Source organism: Cavia porcellus, unplaced genomic scaffold, assembly GCF_034190915.1.
Source record: "Cavia porcellus strain 051 isolate PalLab524CR breed Dunkin Hartley unplaced genomic scaffold, mCavPor4.1 scaffold_4, whole genome shotgun sequence".
In the NCBI taxonomy this organism is placed as follows: Eukaryota; Metazoa; Chordata; class Mammalia; order Rodentia; family Caviidae; genus Cavia; species Cavia porcellus.
This window is the reverse complement of record NW_026947487.1, coordinates 60,011,490-60,038,753: the sequence shown is the minus strand read 5'-3', so window position 1 is coordinate 60,038,753 and position 27,264 is coordinate 60,011,490. Positions and strand designations below refer to the sequence as shown.

The 27,264-nt window shown below is 38.6% G+C and overlaps 1 long non-coding RNA gene and 1 pseudogene across 1 annotated transcript; both read left to right on the top strand.

Moving 5' to 3' along the window:
* The first annotated feature begins 336 nt into the window (after window positions 1-336).
* Window positions 337-15,755, top strand: LOC134475604 (uncharacterized). The gene is made up of 3 exons (XR_010046785.1): window positions 337-428; window positions 14,732-14,871; window positions 15,622-15,755. It is a non-coding gene; the product is annotated as an uncharacterized LOC134475604 (long non-coding RNA).
* Window positions 15,756-16,842: 1,087 nt separating this feature from the next.
* On the top strand, window positions 16,843-20,435 carry LOC134475603 (UDP-glucuronosyltransferase 1A1-like; annotated as a pseudogene).
* The last annotated feature ends 6,829 nt before the right edge of the window (window positions 20,436-27,264 follow it).

Genomic DNA, 27,264 nt, shown 5'->3' with positions numbered 1-27,264 from the left:
ACCCTAACCTGCTCACCGCAGGCCCGAGTCACATGGTGATTTCTAAATGATCACACTCCTGCTTTATGCAGTTATCAATTCAGCTGCATCATATACGGTCATTTCTATCCAGAAACAAGGAATCCTTGAGATGGCATGGGTAGGGTTAATTCTAGCAGTGTCCGAACCTGCAGGGGGCTAAATAGGCTTAGCCCTGTATCAGGAGGAGGCTGACTGCTGAGAGTAAGTGGTGCGAAATGCATTATGAACATTCCCAGCCCAGAGAAATTGTCTTTTTCTTGTTGATAGTAGAAAATCAATACGGTTGTTTTCCGTTCAGTTTTCAAGGGCACAAGTCGCGGCTACTTCAGGCCGGAGAAGTTCATAGGGTGGTTAACGAAATGTCAGCGGTGACTGAGCAGTTCAAGCAAAATTGACATCCGTGCGCTGTAAGTCTGCCCTAAGTGAACTGCCCTAAGGGAAGGTAAAGCATCCAGGGCCATGAGCCGCAAGTACCTTGGAATCAAGGTAGAAAGGAATAGGTGCTTTGTACAACAGATGCAGTGGGTAGGTATGTTGTTACTCTCTTCCGTGTGGGCGGTTGGCGTGAGGAAGGGAGAGAGACTCTCCGGAGAACTGTGGCGTAGCTTGGCAAACACCAAATCCCATAGGGCTGCTGGTACGCTCTTCTCCAACCCACTCTTGCAGCCCAGGAAATTTTTTCCTTGTTGTGGCACTGTCTGGCTTATCATATAAGTTATCTTTCTTCCCCTCCCCACATGCATTCTTTAGCCTGCTCTTCTCTCTCCCCTTCCCGTTGCACCTTTCATAAGTAGTAGAAGGCTGTTGCGCAGTAATTCAAAGCAGAGAAGGGAGCCAGTCTTGGGTTTAAATCTCGGATTTAGTGGGAAAATTTCTTGAACAGCTCCTCTGCCCCCTAACCTCAGTTTCCTCGGTTGTAAAAGTGGGTGACCATTTGCCCTCATTTTATGAGACTGCTATGAGAATTAAATAAGATTATGCCTGTGAAGAGTTTCATGCATAGAAAATGCTTTAAACTCCTCTTTTCCCATTAATGGGCCCTCCTGATTCCATGAACAGCCCTACATCTCCAAGAATAACTCTGTCATCCAAGGAAAATGAGCTTATATGTCAGCTTAGACCACATGGCTGACCACAGCTTCCTTCCCCAAAAGTACTCCATGGATTACAAAGTACCATCAGCGCATTGTATGACGCAGCCAGCCTATAGAGCTCCAAAAGGAAGGCATAGGTTAAAATTCTTCAGTGTATTGTGCCTTTGAGGTGTTTTAAATACCAAATGTTCTTTACTCCAAGTGAAACTTGGTATGGAGTATGTGGATATGATAGTCAAGTTAGGAAGATGCAGGGAGCATAGTTAGAGTTTAGTACAACCCCCCAAAACCTGTCACACACCAAAGGTCGGTACTGTGCACATTAGACAAGCTGGCTCTGAAAGTTCTAATATGAATTTTTAATATTAAGTTAAATTTTTGGCAATAGTTGTATTTTGCACTAGTTAGGGCAGACTAAGTATATCCACAACTCAAGCTTCTAATACCTGAGGTTTAAAACATAAATGTGCATGTGTTGCTAGTATCATCATCTGGTGTGGGGGGGTTAGGGTTCAGCTCTGTGCAGCCATCTGGGGAATCCTCCCCCGTATACTTTCAGTCTTCTTTGTTTGCTATGAGATAAGCAAAAATGACAGCTTGCAGGAGCTGATATTATGGTCCAGGTCTGAAAGTGGAATTTTCACTTCTGCTCCCCGTGGATTGGTTGGGACTCAGTCCCAGGCTGTGTCCAACTGCAAAGGAGACTGGGAAATCAGTCTGTCTGCATGTCTAAGAGAATCAAAAACATGGTTTAGCAAATTATTAGTCAATATAAAACATTATGTCATATTTTTTAATTAGTGTGGCACTGATCCAATTCTTTTAGGCAAGAAAAGGCCAGAGGCACAGTGTGGGGACTTAGGTAAAGCTAGGGGGAAGACAGTAGGGTACAAAACTGAACAAGCTGCTACAAGTTTAGGGTCAGTACTTGAGTGTGGAAGCCTCTGACTGGTGCTCTTACCACCTCGACCATGCCATCCTAACAGTGAACTATTTTAGTAACACTGCTAGATTAACTAGGTAATCTTCTTAAATTTCTTAGCACAGAGAATGACTATGACCTGCCATTGGTATGAATTTTCTAAATTTTGCCAAAACACATTCCCAGACAATCTAATGACTTAATCAAGGGCTTTACCATTTATTTATTTTTCCTTTTTCTCTTGCTACTGTAAGATGCAAACAGTCTAGTCTATCTTGCTCCCCACATACCCCAGCAGTTAGCACAAAATCAGCTACATAGGGAGCATTCACAAAATGGACTTGGATAAAAGAAGGTAATAGTAATTATCTTTATACCCCTGGATCACCAAGGAGTAACATAACATTTGTCTCTAGCTCTCACTCCTGCACATTTCTATAGGTGATTGGTCAGCAGACCTTGCATAAAAGAAAAGAATTATCAGGCATGGTAGTGTACATCTGTAATCCCATCACATGGAAGGCTGAGGCAAGAGGATCACAAGTTCAAGGCCAGACTGGGATTCATAATGAGTTCAGGGTGAGCCTGAATTGCACAGTGAGATCCTGTCTCAGACAAAGCAACAAAAACATAAAATAAAACAAAAGATGAGAGGGAGAGAGAGAGAGAGAGAGAGAGAGAGAGAGAGAGAAAATGATATGTAGATCTGGGGCACCACTGTGATAGGTTAGAAGTCCCAAAGAGACAGGACTTTTTTTTTCTCTAAACACAATGACTGTGTCTTGATTAGAAGGCACATTTTGGAACAGCATGTTACCTACTCCTAAGCATGTTTTCACAGCACAGACATAAATTTTTACATATGTTATATAGTAGATGGTCAAAATTCCAATTCGAATTTCCATGAGCTCTAGGGTCTCTGCACGGAACAAAATTTAAGATAATAGATTTTCTGGAATCTCACAAAAAGTCAACAAAGATATACATATTTAGAAGCAGAAGTTCAAATTTATCCTTACTTCACAAACTTCTCCATATATCTGAATCTCTCCTACCAAATTTTTCTCCATTATAACAATTTGGAAAATAAAATTAGATAAAAATAGCTCAGTCTCAAGTAAGAATAGTTATCTTTTTCAAAATCAACCTAGGGGCCAGGGGTATAACTTAGCAGGGTGTCTGCCTGACAAATACAAAATCCCGAGTTCAAGTTCCAGTACAAAAACCAAACCAAAACAAACAAACAAAAAACCAAAACAACCTGGGGCAGTATCTCATTGGGAGCACTTTTTAAATGTCCTCTTGTCTTACCAAGATGTTATAATTTAGTCAGTTAGGAAAACCTCTGACAGTTTCCCTAACTTTTCTGTGGCCTGGAAGAATTTCTTTCTTTTTCCTATTTTTTTTTTTTTTTTTTTTTTTCCTTCTTGTTGGGTATGGAGAGTGAGAGGGTTTATCTTTGGCTTTTCTGAAATCCTAATTTTCCATGACTAAGAAAAAAGACATCAAAGGGCTCATTGCAATAGATAAAATGCCCCATCAAATAGCTCTAATAAAACAGCATCTTGATGGTTTTTGAGAAGATGGATCAGAAGCATATGGATTCAATTTCCCTTGGAAAAATCCATTGGGAAAAGGAAAGCCAAGTGGTGTGGATAAAGTGTTTCAAGTATTTTATCTATGTCCAATTTTGAAGTACAGCTTAAATTCTTTGTCAGTTAAAAGAAAAAAAATCCACTGGGAGTTTATTCTAGCTCTGGGCCCAGATTAGATTTTGACCCTCAAGGAGTCCAAGAAGACTTGGATTCCAGGAGCCTGAGAGTATAAATTGGGGAAATTCAAAAGAATGAAAATCTAGCTACTTCATATGTTTTAAAAGCTCATTGCATTTTAATCTCCAACCACAAGAGGCTCTTCTTGGTGTAGTGGGGAGGGTGGGAAGAGAGGAGAGCAGCTGCAGAAAGGATTCAGATCCTCGATCTTCTAGCTCACGACCTTATGTTCGCCACCTTCCATCTTCAATGTCATCAGCTCTGAAATGATCACTAATCTTCCCCATATTTCTGCAGTTGTTGGCCATTCTTTTATTCGGTGTCAATTAGATAAGAAAGAACTTTCAATAATTCAATAGTTCTGTACTAAAGGGCAGCTCAACCACACATAACTTATCTCTGCAGTTATCAATTGTTTTTATGGAATAGCCGAGTGAAGATCACTTGGTTAACCCATCACCCATCCATCAGAGCTCTGATTCATCTGAGTAAATGTAGAGTTATGATTTAATTACCAAGAGGTTGGGTTCAAATACAATGCAATGAGACTTGTTTATAGAATGATGGTTTGTTTCCCTTAGTTACTAATCACGAGCTTAATTTTTAATGGAAGAGCATTGCTAGCATAATTAACGCCCAATTTACATGGGCATCCATAGAACCAATTAATTAAATTTTATTGATGTCTAGTTGCTCTCTAAAATGCTTTCCAAATGCCTCTAAATTGATTTTAAACTGTTGATAGTGGAAGTCAGTTGATACTTTTCTTGGGTTTATGAAATACTAACCTCTTCATTCATTAAAATATATTTTATCTACTAGTGACATTCCATAACTTGCTAAGAATATTTCACATGGAATGCACAGTGTTATTTCATTGTAATTATCAGTTTGAACAGTGCGTGAAACCATTGCTGTTGTACTTGGGGGCTACAGTCAGGTGACCTCATGGATCTGCAAATGAAGAATGGTGGTGTGCTTTATGAAGCTAGAGAAGAGATCATTGAAATCAGCAAGATAAAACTGTGAATTCTGGGGATACTAGTACATGGAAAGGAAAAGTGTGTTGCCCCTAAAAATTTGAATAGAAATGAAAACTTTGAAAAAGAGGGTCCTAGAATATCACATATATACATCATGGAGATGAGATCTGGACATCCTGATTTTTCAGTTTATAAAAATGACAATCATACTACTCCCTGGCAGTCTTAATCCAATGTGGTTAGGTGTTAAATTCACATAAGCCCTCTTATATTCACCAAGATATCTTCTGAATGTAATACAGTTTTTGTTTACAGACTTACATGCATTAGCAGGGAGGTGACTGGCCCTAGGATTTTCACTGGTTTTTCAGTCTCAGTGTTGGTTCTTTTGCATCCTACACTAATCACATCTAGATCACATTAAACTTCACTGAATGAAAGAATGCCCAAGTGTCCTTGCTAACTGCTCTCCCTCATAGACATTTTGGAATCAAACATAAATATTACTCAGTTTAAAAAATATTACTCAGGGGGCTGGGGATTTAGCTCAGCAGCATAAGCGCCTGCCTTGCAAGCAGGCAGTTGTGAGTTCGATCCCTGGTACCAATAAAAAAAGAAAAAGACAAAAAAAAAATATTACTCAGTTTTTATCATTTCCCTCAAATCCACAACCTCAAGTCATCATTGCACCTTGCTTAGCTAATAAGTGGGCTGACCTCCAGCCTGGACGCTACCGGTCTGTTCTCTGTATTATGTATAAAATTATCATGTGAACTGCTGATCCCACTTCCTCCTCAAATGCACAAACCAGCACATATAATTAATTACTGTATTAATTACTATACTCTCAGGTTCAAGAAACTTTTCTCCATACATCACCATGGCCCTGTAAGATTTAGTCTTATGTATCCGTCCTAGCTTGGTGTCATGTGCCCCTTGCTCTCTTGACCCCAGCCTTATTGGTCCCTTTTCAGGATAAAACAACTCCTCTATTGCTATGGGAACTTTCAAGTGTATTTTTTTAAAGTTCCAAATGAGATTCTTACACAAATACAAAGTGAACAGGTGCAAAGATTTATTTGATTCATTAATGAGGGAGATAACAGGATGGTAATGCTGGTTTAAAGGAGTTTTGGAAATAAGTTATTTATCAGCATTGGAAAAAAAGAATGTTGGAATGAGATTGCTAGCATAAATGCAAAACAGCTAATGCGCATAGCACAATGAAACCGTAACCTTTGAATTATTTTTCGCACCAGCAGAAATCATTTGCATTTCTCCCAGACAAAAATATCTCCAAGTCCACTGTAACTTTCCAGAGTCTGGACCCTGATCAATAATACTGAATACGGCAAGTGAGGGTAGAGTCTCTTGGAACATGGTTGGCAAACCTGACCCATAGGCCAAATAAGCTTGTGACCTGCTTTTGTGCAGCTTGAGATCAAATAATTTTCTTTAGAAATACTTTTTAGAAGCTTGTGGAAACAATCCCTCAAAACCAAAAGGGATATATGACAGGCACTGTCTCTGATACAACTGTGGGGGACCTGCGGGGGCTGAAAAAATAAGAAGTATGAAATATAAATGACCTTTACTTTGACAATGTGGGAAGAAGGGGCTGGGGATTTAGCTCAGTGGCATAAGCACCTGCCTTGTAAGCAGGCAGTCGTGAGTTAGGAAAAAAAAAAAAAGACAATGCTGAAAGAGACACTCCCGATCCCCTGGGGTGCGGCATCTCCCCCCACTCCCATCAGCGATCTCTCTGTGGAACACGTGGAGTGGGGGCATACATGTAGCTTAGGTTGGGGGTGATGCCTGAGGGGCTTTAGGCATGCACAGGTAGCCCATTGGTATTCTTTTGGCGCCATAGGTAAATTCTTAGGGGTGGGGGAGATGGAGCTCCTTGGTTCCACCTGAGGCTTTACCAGCTACAGTGTCCTGTCTGGGCCAAAACTCTTTCAGTCTATACTGACCCAATTTTTACATAAAGCTTTAACTATTTTCTGTGTGAGCTTTTACTGAAAATTTGGTTGTTCTTGTCTTAAGAGAAAGAAACAATCCTCTCTGGGGCCTTTTAAAGAGCGCTCTATTGTGATTTTGGTGGGTAGTGGTTATCCTTTGGTTTATTTCTAAATTTTGAATACTGAAAAAAAAAATCAGCTTTATGGCTGTGTCCTCTGCTTAGAATGTTCTTCCTTCCTTTCGGTCACTGAGTTACTTCTCAGATTTCAGCTCCAAAGGCCATTTCCTCAAAGTAGCCTTCCCAGACATGCCAGGCTGGGCCACTGTCGTTCATTTTCAGGCTCTTTGGGCACCACATACCTCTCCGTAGCAAAGCGTGCTGTGGTGTTACAGTTCTTTTGTGGGATCATTCGATTAACTTATCTTGAAATTCATGAAGCTGTGTGTTTTGTTTTCTGCTGTGTCTCCTGTGCCTGGCATGGTGACTCACTGGTAGTGTGAAAGGAATGAATATGTATAAAATAAATAACAAAGGTGTAACACTGCTGTGGAGCAAATTAGAATTCTGTTGGGTATTCAACATAAGCATGAACCACTTTCTCACTCTTACAACCTTAAACATTTAGGAGTGTGATTTGTTATGTTGTACAATAGTTAAGGTGTTACTCAGTGACTTTCCACTCAGTTCCAGTCATCTTCACACAGGCTTAGATCATTAGTGGTTTTCTCCTAAAAACTACTTCTTGTCCTTAATGGGTGAAGGTGTGGGTTGAAGGAGCTTTCATGATATGATCGTAGGTAACACCTTGAAAATGAGGAACAATGCCCCAAACCAACTTGTGACTAAGGAATGCTATCCATTACCAAAAAGAATACTGGTATTAAAGATAAGTACAGCACATTTTTTTTTTTGTTTGTTTGTTTGTTTTTTTGGCTTTTTCATTTTTATCGGTACCGGGGATCGAACTCACGACCGCCTGCTTGCAAGGCAGGTGCTTATGCCTCTGAGCTAAACCCCCAGCCCCTAGTATAGCACATTTTGACAGGGAGATTTTCATGAGTTGCTCAACGTTAGGGACAACAGTGTATGTATTTCTGATCTCACTGAGTATAAAGCAGGTTCTTACAGAGAGGCACTACTGCTTCATTATGCAATTATCTATAATTTAATATAAACTGGAACATGAATTGGTTTTCTTTGATTTAGCACTAGGTATAGACTTGAGCTCAATAAATATTTGGAGACTGAAGAGCTTCAAAAATCAGTGAAATTTGGTAAGTTTATGGAAGTTGGAAGTGAAGAGGCTCCAGAAAATTTCTGTAGCTTAGATTGCTAGCTCATTCTGCTGCGTGCATCAGCAGGAACTGCTGCTTAAATTCAAATATTTGTGATTATGCACCTAAATTCATGAAACCCTTGAAAATATCCCTCAAGAATGATACATTGCTTTTTGCACTGATAGCCATCATCTGAAAAAAAAAAAATCGCAGGAGTTTTTGTGATTCTGATAATAGCAGTAACTCCAAATCACAAGATTAAAGTAAAAATAAGACAGGACAAGCATACAGTTTGTAGCATAGTAGATTTGGTTTTATGTGTGCTTGTTTTACTCTGAATTGGACAAGCTACTCTGAGCTTTGTTTTATTGTTTGTAAAGTGGACATGATAATATCATCATTAAATTATGCTTGCTGATACTTATGGAGAAAATTATACAGTCCACTTAGAGTGCTTACTGAGAATAGGTACATTTGTTAACTTCTGATTATGGGTTTTACCTCACATTCTTGACTTAAAGTGAGAAATCATGATACATAAGAAAACTGTATCATCTTACAGACAGTGTTTGGAAAAGGTAATATTTAAACCTGTGTTTCCAGACCTACCACTCTTCTGCTGTGTCACACAGATCCTTAGGAAGTTTGAATTTGTTTCATTTTCATCTTCCAGTTAAAGAACAATGTAATCCATAGTCTCAGCCCTTGAGCTGGATACCTAGAGTTTTGGACTCATTTTGAGGAAGATCCCGGAAACCACCCTTGGAGAAGCTATGCTCTGGGGCATGGTGGACAACAAGCAGAAAACTGTGCACCAGTGTGATGTGCACAGCACAGCTGCCTATGGATTGGAGATTGATCAGCTCTTCTGAGGATTTGGATGTGAAAGAATAGACATAAGTCTTCTTCAAGATATCAAATTTGGGGTACTCTGCCAATGTTGTTTTTCCAATCTTTTGTCCCAATTCTATCCCACGTATGAGATCTAGATGAAGTTTTATTTTTTCCAGTTGCTTCACAAGGCTTTTCTCTTTATTAAACACCTACCACTCTGGGAGTCTATACTGCAAAGCTTACCAATTTTCTCTGCAACCATTCTGAGAATGGTAATGCTAGCCCTTTCCTTAAACATTATTTTCTTACATTTGTAACCTGTTGAGCGTGATTCTCTACATATGAAAAAATGGCCATTAATAGCTATCATTTAGTACAGTTAGTACTTGAGAGTTCACATACACACTAAAAAAATAATGGGAACAAAAGAAACTTAAAGAATACACATACTAAACTGGCTGTGAAACATACTCTAAGCTTCCTTTAAAATGACTCAGAGAGCAAAAAATAAATTTGTATTATTAATTTACATGGCAGCTAATTTCATATGCATTGCATTTCGAATCTGGAAGGTGGTGATGAGAAGTCACCATAGAATATACATGTAATGGACCAGTGCTTATTTGGAGAATAACTAGTCTTGACATAAACAGATCCAACATTATTAAAATGAAAATATCTCCATTAATGTTTACTAGGCATGGTTAAATTAAGCAGCTACAAGCAGATCTTTTGTTTAACTATACTTAACTTTGAAGCCTCAATTGTTTAGAAATTGGAAAAGAAATATCAAACTCTTGTTTGAATTATCCCTAATTTTAATCTACTGAACACCATGGTCTTCCTCCCAGGAGAGTAGAATCCCTGGAGTTGGTATCATTGTAAATATAAAGTTGGGGAAAATCCCAGAATGCTTCTCATTGTTAAAAAAAAAAATACAAAGACTATTTTATAGTAACCATGGTAGGTTAAATTAATTCCACATAGGTGGATCACAAATTGTAAATATTGATAATGAAAGAAAATGAAGAGACTAGTTCCTTATGCCATCTCATGCCTATCCTGACTGAAAAAAACTGATTCAACATGTAAACATTTTTGTACATCTTACGTAAAATAAGGAAGCATGTTTGGATAAGTATATAAGCACACATAACTTAGCACACATATGTTTCTCTATCACTTTTGCTTTTGTAGGATGAGTAGGTGGACAAAATTATATTCAACAGAAGATTTGTATCTAGAATAAATTAAACAACTTCTGTACATGAGTAAGACAGAACACCCCAATAAAATATAAAATGGCAGGGTAGGGGGACCACAACAACCCTGAATTCTGTTTGTAAATACCTGAATGGAACAAGCATTCTCTTAAATGAGGATATAAAACAGCCAGTGACCATGTTGGTATCAGAGACATGCACATTGAAGCCATAATGAGATCTCACCATATATTCAGCAAAATGGTTAAAACTAAAAAAGGCTGTTCATACCAGATGTTGGCACTGTTGATAGCACATAATGGTGGTAGGTAAGACAGGCAACTTTTGATGTATGAAATGCTAAGCACAAGAACTAAAAGTGATATGCTAAGGATGGGGCTTCAGATGCATAAAGCAAGAGCTGGTTTCCCGAGAACAATGCCAATTGTATTGCTGAGCCTCTAAACAAACAGGAGCTCTCACCTACCTCTGTTTTAAGAAAAACAAATAGATCAATAGATAGGAAAATAAACTTCAGCTTAAAGTTATGTTGGGCTTGGCTTTCTGTGATTAGCAGTGGAATACATTCTTCATTTATCAGAGATTCAGTGATAATGGAATGGTCTTGATCTCTTCTTTCTTGTGCTAGCTTCAGAATTCTGTATTCTTTTTTTCTTTTCTTGATACTGGAAATTGAACCTGCAACCTTCTTTTTCTTTTTTAAAATTTTATTTAAAGACTAAACAAAACAGAAAATAGGTAGAAATAATACATAATTTCAAAGAAAAAATTAACAGTAAGAAATCACTAGTTGATAATTACAGATTGTCTTCTTACAAAGAGTTATTCAAGATACCAAAGTGGAGCTTATAAATTGGGGATTCAAACAGTGAGATTGCAACCAGTTCTGTTCAACTATCCAACAAAAACTTAGAAATATGGTTATCAATCCTATACACTTAAACATACATGCAGTTATCCATCTCTTCAATTATGTTGAGATTGAATAAACCCAAGCAGGTGAATATCACTTTGAACAAAGAATATTACTATTGCTGGGTTTCACATTATAACACTCCAGGATCAGCACTGGGTATTTTAGTGTCTCTTTTTCTTTAGAGTATCTGTTCATTTCATCATGTGTCATATGATCAGTTCTCATTAATTGTTTATAGATTCTACACATACATGAGTCTTAACATGTATTTCTATTCTTTCTATATTAGAAGGAGGAACAAAACAAAGCAAGGCAAAAGAAAACATATTTCTATAAACACATGAAATGAAATAAACATATAAGACTGTTGTACAAATTGTTCTACCATAGTTCCTGTGTTATCTCCAATAGAATTGGCTATATCATCAGACATAGTATAATTGAATATGTCAGTACATAGCAGTATTAATAAAAACACAACTTTGTATATAGTACAGAACATCAAAAACTGTCATTTATCAAACCAGAATGTGTATCGTTGAGTCTTCAGTGTAGTTGCCTATACTCTATATCAATCATATCAGTTTTAAATACTATACTATATCAATTATATCAGTTTTAAATAAAATCTTCTCTGCCTCATTTCTGTTATGCTCTTTTTTTTTTTTTTGCCATCAGGTGTCTGCTTATCTTCTTCATTCTGTTTTCTGTTCCATTCACTGAGGCCTCTCTGCCACTGTTCCTGGAATCCTAGTACTTTTCTCTCTCTCTAGAAATGCCCTGCAGTATTCTCTATAGAGTTGAATTGGTGGTTGCAAATTTCCCAAGTTCCTCTTTGTCTTGGAAGCATCTTGTTTCTCCATTAATTTCTAGAGACAGTTTAGCAGGGTATATCAATCTGGGATGCAGGTTATTTTCTTTCAGGGCTTGGAATATTTCGCTCCTGTCTCTTCTTGACTTGATGGTTTGTGTCGAGAAGTCTGCTGTTATTCTGATGGGCCTTCTTCTGTAGGTTATCTGTTTTTTGTCTCTAACAGCTTTTAATATTCTGTTCTTATATTGAATTTCTGGGATCTTGATTATTATATGCCTGGGTATAGCTCTGTTTTGGTTGTAGGTGGCTGGAATTCTGTATGTCTCATATATCAGAATATCATTTCCTTTTCCTATGTTTGGGGAATTTTCCTTAATTATTTCTGTGAATAACCTTTGTAGTTCCTTTGTTTGTATATCAGCTTCTTCATTTATATTCTTTATTCTCAAGTTATAGATCCTTTTGTCATCTTCTAGCCTTTGTATTGTTACTGCTTGTTTCCTTGTTATTTTAAAAAAAATTTCCCTTTCATATTCCCACATTGCAAAATTGTTCTCCAGTTTGGATAATCTATCCTTAGTTTCTTTCAAGCAGTTTTGCTATCTTTCCACAGAGTTTTTAATTTCCTGGCGATCTCTTTGAATCTGATTCATGTATTCTATATATTTTTTTATATTCTTCACCAAATGGTTCTCTCCTGTGTTTGAGTTCCTCCCTTCCTCCGTCTGTGTCTGCTTGAGGGGTGCTTAGTATCTCTTTTATTAATCTTCTTATATCTTGTTTTATTTGGCTAAATATCTCACTTTTGAATTTGTCTATGAGGTCCAGAAAATATCTCTTTATGTCCACTGGCACTATGTCTGATATTGCATGTTTGCTGTTCTCATTCTCCTTTGTATTTACCTGTCCTGGGTCAATGTTCTCAGGGTTGGGGCCTGGGGACCTTTTGTTGTTGCTGCTTCTTCCCATCTTTTTTTGCTTCTTTTAGGAGGCCCCAGTTTCTTTCTTTGTTGGTTACAATTCTTCTGAAGTGTGCTGGCTTGATGACCCTTCACAATGCAGTGTGTTAGTGAGTTGCAGACAGGGACAGTGTATGCTGGTCCCTCCCCTCCAGATTAGTTAAGCTGCTGTGACCTGCACTACTGTATTACTTTGCACTACCTGCTTCTGACCAGCCAAACCTCAGAGGCCCCACTGGGCCAGTGTCATTAGTGTGCGACACCACTGCAAGGACTTGACCTTGGATAACCTATTAGGTCTTAGCCAGGTCACATGACCCAGATCTAGCTCATTCCACCAATCCTGTTCAGGAAGGGAACAATTGACTGAAGTCACTGCTGCCCATTTTACTTGCCAGTCCTACCTGATCCCAGAATGTCGTTTGCTGGGGCCCCCCTATTTATAGAATGGCTCCACTCCTATCACTCACCACAGGTAGATGTAGGCTCCCTGCCAACTCAGCTCTCCATTTGGCTGGTTGACCCCTGAACTCAATGTAACTGCACCTCCAGTGAGTCAAAGCAGCGGGACCTCAGACGACTTCACAAGTCACAGCAGGACCTTGGCAAGTTGCAGCAGGACCCGGGCAAGTTGTGGTGGGACCTCAACCAGTCAAGGTGGGACCCCAGCCAGTCACAACTGGACCCTGGCCAGTCACGGTGGGGCCTCGGCAAGTGGCAGCAGGAACTTGGCGGGACTTCAAATGGTCAGCAAGTTGCCTTAATTTCTACTTGGGACAAGAGAATTCATCTCCCTCTGTTTGGGGCTCCCTACTCTGTATTATGTTAAATTCTAAGTTGACTATCTCAGGGAGCTTCTGTAGCCAGTTGTTATCTGCCATCTTTGCTCCTCCCCCCGAACCCACAACCTTCTTACTGAGCTACATCTATAGATCTTTTTATTTTATGAGACAGGATCTCCTTATGTCACTAAGTTACACAAGTTGGGTTCAGATTTGCAATTCTTCTGCCTCAGTTTCCCAGAATGCTGAGATTATAAGTGTGCCCTACCATACCTGGCTCCTTTCAAATTTTGAAGCATTATTTCTACAGTTAATTGAGCATCCTTAGCTCAACTCTTTTTTAGACTTGACTTGGGAATGGCAATTTAAATTGAAGCCCATGATCATGTATTTCCCTCCTTAATTATTTACAGTATATGCAGATTTTCTGGATAGTTCATTTTATTGTGGGAAGGTTAGGAACCAAGGAAAATGGAAAAATATTTTTTAAAAGGTAAAACAGCTAATCTATATCAGGTAGAAATGAGTGCTATTAATTTTGAGTTATGTATATATATATATATATATATATATATATATATATTCATCATAATTTCTCAATAAAAGCACACAAAGCTTATATGCCCTGAATGCATCTCACCATGGATTTCTCAGGGCTGACCATTGTGAAATGTGTCTTTGGAAGTGGTTGGCGCTCACACATATCACCATGGTCTAGATTTTCACCATGTGATGTTCAGCAGGTGTCTTAAATTCTTTAAGTCTCAGTTTCCTCATCTCCTGGGTATAATGCAGCAGAGTAACCTTGGCTACTCCTTGAGGAGGGCTGGGGGCAATAAATGGGCATGAAAAGCTTTTAAAATAATATTTGGCATAGGTAAGTGTGGCATAGCAGAAAATACCAGAAAGTCAGCATTTGTTGAATGAACTCCATCCGTATCAGCAAGTCCATTGGTAAAGCAGAAGTAAGTGGATAGAGGAAGAGACAATGGTGTTTTGGGGATTTTGTGGAGGGCAAACTGAAGCTCCTTCCTTAAGTCTGCAGATTCAAATATATGCCTTTTTTATGGTTTGTGTCTTAATGTCCTCCCAAAGTATCACAAAGTCATGAGGGGTGGTGGGCATTTTGAAGGTGGCTGAATCTAACATTTGTGACTGGTTCATTGTCTAGAGATGCACCTGCTCTGGGACATAAGGGAGGTAACGTGGCTTGCTCATCCCTTTATCCCTTTTGCTCTGGTCACTTCTGGTATCTGCTGTAACTGCCACGAACAGCTGTCCCTCAGCCATGCCACCCTGCATTGGAGTCAGGTAAGTATAGACTGAGACCGGCACAGATTGTAAGCTAAATAAAATGTTCCTTTCTTAACTTTTGGGGTCTGGCATTTTGTCCTAGCAATGAGAGAAATGTAAGTAAGGTGCCTTTCTTTTACTGTGGTATATAATCCAGAGAGTTTGAGAAGTATGTTTGCATGTGTATGCCTGTGCATGAAAAGGCTGTAAAATGGTCATGGAAATACTGAAAAGTGTCATTACTTTCACCTGCTTTGATTGAAGCCGTGATCAAAGTCTTATAATGAGAAGTCACGTTAACAAAAGAGACCTGTGTGTCCTCAGTACAGCCTGCTGACGAGGGAGATGTTACCTCAGGTCCACTCACCTCAGATCCAGCTGTCATTGTCCCCCAGGAGCACATCGATGGCCCTGGAAACTATTGACCAGCTGACCATATCAAGCATATTAAGATTTATCATGTCTTAGAGTAAAAATTGACCCCAATTTAACCTCTATTAATATTTATTTCTCAGGTCAATAAATCTAGAATTTATCTTAGTAAAAGTCAATATCAGTTGAATTCCACCTATTCTTATTAGGGGGTAAAAAAGAAAAGCAGAATATGAATTGAAAGCATTATAAATAAAACAATAAAGTCACATATACAATCTCCAAAGGGTAGCAGGGAGGGCACCAAATTTTAGGCACTTCTGATTTTGATACAAGTAGGGAAAAGATATTCAACCTCAACATACTTTGTCCTGATTCCCCAATTAATGTCTTCAGTAGGAGAGCCTCCAGCCAAGAAGGAAGAGGCACAGGACCCATGTTTCAGGCTCAGGCGTGCTTGAATCCACTATTTCACTCCCCTGAGACTCTGTTTCTAAATTTTGAGAGAAAACAAACAAACGAACAAATAAACCAGGTACAGTATTTCTACTTGCGTTGCTTTGTTCATTATGTATTCTACCCAAGACTTTGACTCTGTTATAACAGATAGTCATCTTTCCTTCGTGTGCATTTTTCTGGCCTCACTATAAAAAGTAAAATAATTTTACTGAATTTTAATGGAAACAGAAAATGGTATTTTAATTAATGATTGATACACAAAGCCAGAAAATTCTACCCCATCTTTCCTTCATGCAACATGGTACCCTGTAAATGCTTTGTGTGGAAAGGGCAGCTAGATTTCAACCACTATATGTTTGATGCATTAGCTGTCAAACCTCTCACTGACCTGTAAAATCCCGCCTAACTTTCATCACTTACCTCTTATTTTTCTTGTCTCTTGGCGAGTGAATTTAGTACCCTTGTGTCTTAGTCCATTTTGTATTGCTATAACATAATACCAGGTGGTGAGCAATGCAGAAAATAAAGAGGTTTATTTGGTTTGAGATTCTGGTGGCTAAAAATTCCAAACAACAGAGTTCCAGCATCAGACAAGAATCCCTGGTAGGTACTAGGAGGGAGAGACAGAAAGAAAAAGAGAAGCATAGCCAGATAGAAAGCTAGAGACCAGAGAGAAACTGGTCTTGCTCTTTTGTAACAATCTGCTTTTCTGGGAACTAAGCCAGATAGACCTACATTAGTTCCTTTAGCAAATGGCATCCTCATCACCTAATTAGCTCCTTCAAAAGTCCCACTTTGATACCATCACATTGAGGAATTAAGTGCCAACATGATTTTGGTGGCAACAAACTATTCAAACCACAGCACCCTGGGACCACCCTTCCATTGCAGTGTTTTCTGTTAACACTTTCTTTGATATCTATTTCTTACCCAGTATATTGCCTCAGAGACTTTGTAAAAACGAGGGAAATACTATCAGCCTCTATAGAACAGTTCTAAAGAGTTACATAAGATGTATTGTAGAATGCTTAGCTTAACAATAGTTGGCATATAGTACAAGCTCAGTAAATGCAAATCATTATTATTGTTTTTGTTTATCTGCTCCCTTTGCAGGGCTCAATATATATTTGTGGGATAAATGACCCAAAACATGATGCTAGTGGTCAGAGACAACAGCTGTCTAAGGGAGCTGCAGAGGAAGATGCTTTAGATCTCCAGCGGGGAGAGCTGCTGTTTTGTTTCCATAAGGCTAAAAAGTATCTTGTTTTATTGCTGGAAAAGAAGTCTACTTTTCACCTTGCGGGCTTCTCTTCTCTCATAGTACTCTCTTGATCTATGAGAATACTCACTTAATGGATCCAAAGGTGCTAAAGATAGTTTGCATATTGTTCATACTCAAGAATGTGCTTTGTGGAAGGAATTCCAGTCAACTCATCTGTTACTGCCTCTTAAAAAACTCTGTCAGTATCCACCCTCTTCATTTCAAAAAGTAAATCTTCTGCTATTTTTGTTTTCATCATGTGACACAATCATACATTAACTTAGGGTATTCATTGGTTCTGCTACATGGGAGCAGGTACCAGAGGAGCAAAGGCCAGGGCACCATGGCCATTGAGTTCCAAGGTACTGGCTTCCTGCTGTGTGTGCTTGGTCCCTCACCATCCCCTGCTGGGAACCTGCTGATGATCCTAGCAGATGATAGCCATTGAGTGAATATACTCAGGGTTACCCAGCAGCTGTAGCAAAAGGGACATGAAATAGACATAGTGCCTGATGCCTTGTGAAAGAAACCCATGGTACACCTTGAAGAGGTACCCCATGCCATGCCAGAAGGAGGATGTGGAAGCCAGTCTTGCTGAACTTGGTGTAATGCTTTTGAGAATGACTTTTGTGTGTGTGTGTGTGCCAGAGATTGAACTCACGACCTTGCACTTGCCAGGCAGACACTTAAGCCACTGAGTTAAATCCCCAGTAAATGACCCTTTCTTGAAGCATGCGATCAGAACATGGAAGTGAAAAAGGACTCTGCTTTGCTTCTTACTGGCTGCTCCTGTCTCCTGCACATAAGGAACTAATGCCCTCCCCAGCAGAAAGCAGCTTTGATGTTGTGTTACGGACCCTTTCCTCCCTTGCACTGATGCTTAGCCCAGTATCTGGCTCTATCTACTATCTTCCTCTTGAATTCATTGCCATGTAACCTGCACTTTGAAACCACTCAGTGCCTCAATGAACTGTTCGTGGCCATGTGCCTAGGTTTATGTCCTTGAGCAATAAGATTCACTATGATGCCCATTCTGGTTTGACTATTAGTTTGACTATTATCTTCTTTTGAAGTCCTATAATGTCTCCAGTGTTTATGTTTTATTGGTTTTGTTCTGTACTGTTTTGTTCAAATTTATTATATCTGATGATATAGGCAATTCTTTTTAAGGTAGCAAGAGGCATTATGGTAACCATTGTTGATTACCTTGTATTCTGTTTTTACATCATGTACTATGTTCATCCTTTGTTTTGACTGACTCTGCTTTGTTTTGTCACATTTGGTTTTATTCTCTTCCAAAAGAAAAGTAATAAGAACTGTGGGAGCAATAAAACCCAAAATGTGTAATTGTTATTGTAAAAAAGAGGAAAAGAAAGTGCTCTAAAAGATGTAACTATAAGTGTGTTTATGTGTGTAAGATAGATGACCATATTACTAAATTTTTGTTGGATCATTGAACACAACTGTTTGCAGTCTCAGTTTTTGAATGTCCACTTTGTATGCTTTAATTTTGTAACTTGAACAACTATTTCTAAGATGACAATATGTAATCTATTAACTAGTGATTTCTTACTGTTTATTTTTTCTTGAAATTCTGTATTATTTGTACCCTTTTACTGTTTTTTTTCTTTCTTTAAATAAAAGTTTAAGAAAAGTTTATGTCCTTGAGCTCAGATCACATGACCTTCACTGCAGCTTGTGAAGAATGTCTTCATTGTCTTGATGGATAGCTTTATGTGTAATGTGGCTTATTCCCTCTCATTGTGGTTGCTTGCTTCACAACTCCTCCAGAGAGACGTGACTGTCCAGGATCTTCTGAGCTCTGCATCTGTCTGTCTGTGTGGAAGTGACTTTGTGAGGAAATACCCCAAGCCCATCATGTCCAATATGGTTCTTGGTGGAATCAACTGCCTTCACAGAAAACAAATTTCCTAGGAAATTTGAAGCCTATCTTAATGGTTCTAGAATTATGGTTTTCTTTTTTGGTTCTATGGTTTCAGAGATTCCAGAGATGGAAGCTATGATCATAGCTGAAGGTTTGGGCAAAATACATTAAATCGTCCTATGATGTTACACTGGAATTTCGCCATCAAATCTCACAAAGAATACAATCCTTGGTCAAATGGTTACCCCAAAATGATCTGTTTCATCATCCAAAGACCCAAGTGTTTATCATACATACTTTCACCCATGTTTTTATGAAGGGTTATGCAAGGGCACCTCTCTGGTCATGATGCCTTTGTTTGGTGATCAAATAAATGTACAATGAAAAGCACATGGAGACTGAGGGACCCTTGAATACATTCATGTAACCCTGAATGTATTTGAAATGACTTCTGATGATTTAGCAAATGCTCTAAAATGTCTTCGATAACAAAAGCTGTCAGGAGAAGATCACGCACCACTTCAGCCTTCATAAGGACCCTCTGTCCCAGGGAACCAAGAGACCTGGCTGTCTTCTGGGTGGAGTTCATGATCAGGCACAAGGGGGCGCCACACCTGTGCCTTGCAGTCCAGGACCTCACCGGGTACCAGTACCACTCCTTGGATGTAATCTGCTTCCTCCTGCCCAAGGTGCAGTTAGTGGCCTTCATAGCCCTTTAAATGTTATGCCCGTGCTTCTGGAAACGCTTTGAGATAAAGGGGCATGTTAAGAAAACCCACAAACCCAAGGATCATTGAGAAGCTGGTGGGAAACAAGGAAAACTTTTGCTTAATTATCTTTAATCAGTTGCAAACTTGAACACAGTCAGTGTTCAATTCCTTTTATTCTATTTAAAGAAATCTTCACCAAAAGTTAGATGTTTGAAGTGTTTATTAAAAAATAGCAATGACTTAGCCACCCCAACAGGAAAACAAATTTAATATGGATTCTGCTTTGCCAATATGTTTAGTATGTCTACACTTGTCAAATGACTGTCAGAGGATATGGTACTTGGCATCATTATTCTTACTTGGAAAGTGCCCTGGTTGGGAGCACAGGGTTGAAAGGTGGTCCTGCAGTTCTTCTAGCTTTGATGCTGATGTTAAGGTCATAGTCTGATTTTTTTGGTCCCCTGTTGTCAGTCCCACAGTAGTGATGGTTGATCTCACTTATGGTCTAGATTTCTAGGTGTCTCTCTTGTATGTTTAAAGAAGAAAACCTTTGTACCTTGAAAGTTACTTGATATGAATGAATGTCGTGGAGTTCTTGAAAATAATATGATTTTTGACTTTGAGGGGAGAATTTTCTGTGAAATAAATGGATAATGTATTTGAGATGACAATAATTGAACTTGAAGAAAGCCTAACTTTACTGGTGGAGAAGTGTGTTTTTTTTTTATGTTTACCATAACTAAAAGTTTATTAATAAATTCACATAAATTATTAAAAAAGGAATTGTGACTTTCAAGACCATTTTATGAAGGCACAAAATCAGGAATTTAACCAGGCTAGCACAGACAGTCCTTACCACTCTCCTCTCTTATCTCCTCTCATGCTTCTGGATACACACATACCATAGGGTAAATATTATTCTAGCAAGATCCAGAAATGGAGAGTTTTGATGGAATCCTGCATTACATGTGACAGAATCCAAAATCTTTCTCATCAAGATTGAAGAAAAACAAATTATGTTTTGCTATTTGCATTTGTTTGTTGCCTTTCTTGCTATTTGTGAAATTGAGTAAAGTTAATTTGACAGACATCTATTCATCTTCCGTAATAAAATTGCAAAGAATGGTGTGAATTTCTTCCTTTAGGCATCTGGGAGCATCATTTTCTAAATGTTTGGGTTTTTTTAATCACCTAAAATGTTTATCTGCCCTGAGGTTTCAAGATAGAAGACTTGACATTCCAAACCATCACAAGGAAAACCATAATAATTCATTATTAATTGAAGTGGCAGAAAAGTCAATTATAGAACAACACTATTTCCATCAACTTACTCATATTTCTTACTATCCTGTGTCCAAAATGTGATTTCTAAACACAAATAATGTTATCATTTATTCATTTGTTTTACTTTTTTGGAATATTCTTTTGCTCTGTTCTTATGCATTTAAAAATATATTTCTAGCCCCCATTTAATTTAGGTGACATTTAAAAATTTTAGGACATTTTGATTTAACTAATGTTGCTATGACAATAGTGATGTTTCTGAAATAATTTTCTAATTTTTTGAGTTCAATAGGTAAAACTTTAGGAATGAACTTACTAAGTGACTGGGAGAATGGAGTAAAACCTAGACAGGAGACAGCTGATCCTTCATTTAGAAAGGGATGTTCATGTAGGTAAAGAAGATAGAAAGGTGCTGGAATGCAACGGTGAGGGATAGAAGTTACCAAACTTCAACATGTTATGTGTATGCACAGTGTGTTTAGGTACATGTATCTAATGTCCCCGGCTTGGCTTTTATTGGCTTGTCTTAGGTCACATGTTCATCTCTGAGCCAATTAAAATGGGAAAGTGGATGACCAACTCTCATTGTCCAGTCTTGAGTTTCAAGAGTTTTCCTAGACATGGTGCTGGGATGAGGGTTGATACCAGCCCTATATCTATCTACATTACATGGAAAGAAGGACTGTTTTCCAAAGAACAATTGCTGATATTACTAAGTTGAGCCAGGAAAAACTTCTGCTACTAAAGTTTTTTAACTTTTCTGTCTTCTGAGTCTATAGAAAATTAAACAGAACCAAAGAAAAGCCAAACTATAATGCCATTTGGAGAATTCAGACCATTTATGATGGGTTTAATATCGGCACCACTTACTTACTCCTCCATGCTACAAGTTACATGTTTGTGTCCCCTCAAAATTTATATGTTGAAATATTAACCTCAAAATAATGGCCATAAAACATGGAACTATTGGGAAGTGATGAGGGTATGGAGCCTGAACCCTTCTGAATGGAAGCTGTGCTTTTATAAAGGAGGCAGAGAGAGCTGCCTTTTCCCTTCCATCACAGACACAGCAAGAAGGTCTGTAAACCAGAAAGTAGGCCCTCATCAGACACAATCTGCTTTGATCTTTGACTTTCCAGCTTCTTGAATTGTTAGAAATCAATTATTATCTTTGAACCATCCAATTGTTTTTTTTATATAGCAGCCAGGCTGATGAAGACCTTCCGTAATATATTAGTATACCCAGTCTTGCTTTATTCCTATTGTGGGAAGAGTGCATGTTGTTGTTTCTTCAGTTTGGACTTGATCATGGAACTTACAATGGCCAATAGGACATTGGTAGAGGGACCTGATGATGGTTTGAAAAGTGTCAGTGTGTTTGGTCTCTTGATTCTGTCACAGCAATGGGAAGAATGTGCTCTGGATGCCTGCTCGTCTCAGCAGACGTGAGGACATATGTGAACCTGGCTTGTTACCTGAGCCACGTCCAGTTAGGTGCAGACAAGATCAGCTGAATTTCAGCTGAACCACAGGAGCGTAAGTGAGAAGTGAATTTTACGTTAAACATCACTGAAATATTATGGTTGACTGTTACACAACAATAGCGGAGAAAGACTCCTCACTCAAGCCAAGCTGGGTAGAGAAATGAGAAATGGGGGCATAACTGATTGGTTTATTAGTTTTCTTTAACAGAAAACTATCCGTAGTCTTTCTTCTTCTTTGTCAGTCTGGACACCATCCACAGAGTGAATAAAAAATGACTTCTAATTTAGTTGAGTAATTTCTCACCATAATTTGCCCAAATTAGATTTTATTTCTATTGTTTATCCTTTTTTATAAACTTCCCCCAAACTCTAAGTTTATAATTTGTGTCCCAAAATGGTTAACACTGAACACGATGCTATAAATAATCCACCACTCTGAGCATGTTCAATAAGAATTACAACACTATTATTATGACTACACTTAGGCATTTACAAATTTGCCTTTAAATGGAGATTTATCGAGGGTTTCAGCTGCTCAGTGATGGAACAATATTAATGTCTTCCCAAGGACAAGTGAGTTAAATCCAATCTTTCTATATGCTCGGAGCTAACGACCTCAGTTTGGACAGCTGGGTTTCTACATACAGTAACCTCTCTGTTACATGGAAGGGTGGGAGGAGGGGCTGTTTTCATGTTTTTTTGTGTGTGTGTGTGATTATGCAGGGCTCGAGATTGCTGAGAAAGAACCACTGAGATAGGCTTTCTCTTTATCCTGAGGTGCAGACTTTTAAAGAAAGCATGTAAAGAGGCAGAAGATGATTCCTAAAGGCATATCATCTACTGCCCAGCCCAGGCCTAATAAAGTGGTGTTTCCTTGGTGGATCCATTTAGGTGGGAAGCAGAGTTGTTAGAGTGAACACCGCAGCCCAACCTATCTGGGTTTGAATCCTGCGTCTTAAGTTGTAAGGGCCTGGGTATTTAAAACATTTATTTAGCATTCATTTTGTTCACTGTTTCACTTACTGTTTTGTTCAAGCTCTATAAAAATAGAACCTGAGAGAAGGATGAAGATGTCCTTGATTTGTGCAGGGAGGGTTCTTAAGAGAAACCTGCAAACAACAAGGGACAAGGGTAGGGATAAAGAAATAGCCAGGCAAGAATGTGGCATTAGGTGAATCTAAGGGATGCTTTTGCATTGAGGCAAGCTACTAAGCTTATTAAAAACTGATAAAGTATGCATAAGATGATATCTACCATTATAGCATTTTAAGATGAACAGTTCAGTAATGGGAAGTATATGACAATGGTATGCAACTCTTACCACTATCTAATTCCAGAACTTTCGCTTCATTCCAAAAAGAAAACCTGTACATATCTGTCACTATTCCTAAGTTTCTTCAGGCCCTGGTAACCATTGATGTGTTGTCTGTATTGATGGATTTATTGATTGCTGATAGTTCATGTAAATGGAATTACATAATACATGGCTTTTGGTGCTTGGTTTCTTTTATCTAACATTTTCAACATTCATCAAGGTTGTCCCAACCTTTGTTCCTTTTTAGGACTGAAAAATATTCCATGGAATAGCTATGCTACATTTTGTTTACTCATTCTTCAGTTGAGGGTCACTTATGCTGTGCTTTGCTTTTGTGATTCATGTTTCTATGAATATTTGTGAATGCTTTTTGTTTGGCTGCTTGTTTTGAATTCTTTTGGGTATATACACAGAGTGGAATTGCTGGGTCATGTATTCATTGTATATTTAACTTTTGAGGAGAATGCCAAAGTGTTTGCTACTCTGGCTGCACCGTATTATATTCCTACCAGGAATCCATGAGGGTCTCAATTTTTTAAGTTCTTGCCAATACCTGTTACTACATACCTTTCTTATTATAACCATCTTTGAGTAATAAATGAAGTTCTAATAATATGAAGTGATATCTTATTAGGGAAGCGACATCTTTTGCATCCTCATATGATTAGTCATCCCTGCAGCCTGCTCTGGAGAATTTAATCTCTTGAAAGAGGTGGCTCTCTTTAGCCAAGGCAATTCACCATGGAAGATGTGTAGCCAGGAGCCCCAAACAACTGCAAACTGCATCTACTACACTCATTCATCCAACAAAGACACCATGCTTGTACTATAATCAGAGGAGGGATGCAAAGTACATGTTCTGGCTTAACAGCGTTTAAGTTTTACAGGAATATTTCAACAATGATCAAATTATTTCACAATGTAGAAATGAAGGAAAAAGATTTGATCTCAGCAGAACTGTCAGAGCAGTCTTTCATGAGAAAACGATAGAGTGAGCTCTGGAGAACAGATGAGAGAAATAAGTAATTAAAGGAAGACTGGCAAAATGTTCCAGAATGGAAGAATGGCATGTAAGCAAAGGTGTTGGAGTGAGCAAGAATGGGGACCGCAGAGTCTGAAGGGACAGTGCCTGTGGTGGGGATATAGAGTGACCAGGTATTCTTGACTATGCCTCCATTAGACAGGCAGGACCCATACCTGCTGGATTACTTCAGATGAGGACAATTGGAAGCCACTACAGAGGAATGAGGAAAGATGGGATGTGGCAGAGACCTGACTTATGTATCCATAATTAGAATTCTATTGTTTATTGACAAGAATTGGGATTCCAGGAAAAATAGTGAAGCTCAGTTTGAAAGAGCACATTGGTCCTAGTTAGATTTTCCCATTGTTTCTTGCAATGTTTTGAGCATTTGTCCCCTCTGAACTCATGCTGAAATTTAATTGCAGTTGTAGCAGGATTAAAGGGGGCAAATTAAGAAGTGATTAGACTTTAAGAGTCTTGCTCTTATGGATAGAATTGGTGTCGTTAGTATAAAAGGGAAGTTGGAATTTACTCTTTGTCCCTTTTCTGGCTCTTCTGTCACAAGATGGTGCACCAGGAAGGCCCTCACCACATGCTGGCACCTTGATGTTAGTCTTCCCAGAGCCAGAACTGAGAGGAAGTACATTTTTGTTCATTACAAATTAACCAGTTTATGGTGTTGTGTTGTAGCAAGAGCATAATGTAGATTGAGACCTCTTTAAGAGAGGAGAGCAAGTTCTCCCCATCACGGCAATGCTAACTGTTGCCTGTGGTGGTTGGCTTCTTCATCTTCTTGTAGTTCTTCACCAGGGGTCATTATTCACAAGAGTGCTAACTACCTTGCACTGGGGAGGTGTTTCTAGCAATACTGATGTCTAAGCTTTGAAGTCTCTGCACTGTGTGGGTAGGTGTTTGAGAAGAGCACTGCTGTGGGATTGTGGCTGCTCCATGTCCTGAATCGATTCAACATGTTTACCTGTGTGGTTACTTTGACTTTGGCAAGAGACAGAAGACACAAAATTCCAGATCTGGTAAATAAGGTGGATGAGGACACGCTGTGATGTTTTTAATGAGTCTACCCTTCCACTGGATGGCCAATGGCAGTGGTAATCACCATTTTATTTATGTATTATTTATTTATTTATTTTTGCACCAAGAATCACACATAGAATCTTATACTTGCACTTATGCCACTGAGCTATAACCTCAGCCCTTTTAAAACTTATTTTTATTTTTAAATTATATTTAATTTAATTTTTTAATAAAGCCTCATACAGACACTCACAAAGGAGAACTTCCAGAACTGATCCAAAAGTGGCAAGAATAAGCTGGATGCATAGTGCCTGCCTGGCAAGTGCAAGGTCCCAAGTTTAATTCCTGGTAAAAAAAAACAAAGCAAAACAACAACAACAACAACAAAAGACAAGAACAATGGGATGAGAGAGAAGGGGACATAAAAAAAGAACTAAGGTGAGTCATGTACATGTATCAAACACCCACAATGAAACTAATCACTGTTATTGCAAATATGTACTAATATATTTTTAAAAACTTAAAGTAACTTCAACGAGTAAGTAAATAAGTTAAGAAGAACACAAAAAAGAACAATGGGACTAGTTTGCTTACAATGAGGGCAAGTACACTATTTTTAAGGGAATTAATGGCAATGCATATTGTCCTGTAATACATTTTTAGAAGTTAAACAGTCACTGTATATTTTGATCACCCCTGGTAGATAAGAGCCTTCTTTCCTGCCTGAGTTTAGAATCAGTTTATAGGCAGAGAAGTCAAACAAATCACTGTTGGCTGTGTGTCTGCTGAAGCTGTGCTTGAAAAGCATTGCTTAGATATATGAACACAAGAGAAAGTCTTCCTTAATTTTGTACCTGAAACTAGTCCTGCCTGCCTAGTCAGGATCAGTGATGAAAACATACTGCCTTTACTGCTAAACTAACTGCCAGGTGACAAACAGACCACGGTCTTCTCCCCCAAAAATGAAGAGCATAAGACCTATTATTGGAAAGCAAAATGTCCTGGGACCACAGGGGAGATTACAGAGTATTTCCTGAAAGAAGGACGTTTTGAACTTGGTCTTGAATGACAGGTTGTTTATTCAAAGCATGTTAATTATTGACTATGGGGAGGTTGCACATGGTGCCTATGAATTGACAGGGTAACATGATGGTGTTCCATGATTAAGTTACCGATTAAGAAAAAAACACAGAGACTTTTCTAACATGGGTATTAAAAGAAGTAGTAGCAAATTATTTAATATGCTTGTTGGTGATCCACTCATACAACCCTGCTACTCATCATTCCTGCTAAAGATTTGTGGCTGGTATGCATGCAAATATCTGAATCAAAGTCAAGAGGAGGCTGGAAGGGCTACGCATTTTGCATCTCTGAGATCAGTCTTCAGCCAGTGATGAATGGGTTAGGTGGGCCAACTCTGAACATGATTTTCTATGTGGACATTGACTGCCATTGTCCATAGTAGAAACCTACTCATCCATGCTGCTGGGTTGGTGTCTTTATTGCTTTCATTACCTTCTTATCCACTGTTGTTTCTGGAGAGCACTTCTCAATGCAAATACTGACATTTATACCTTATTCATAG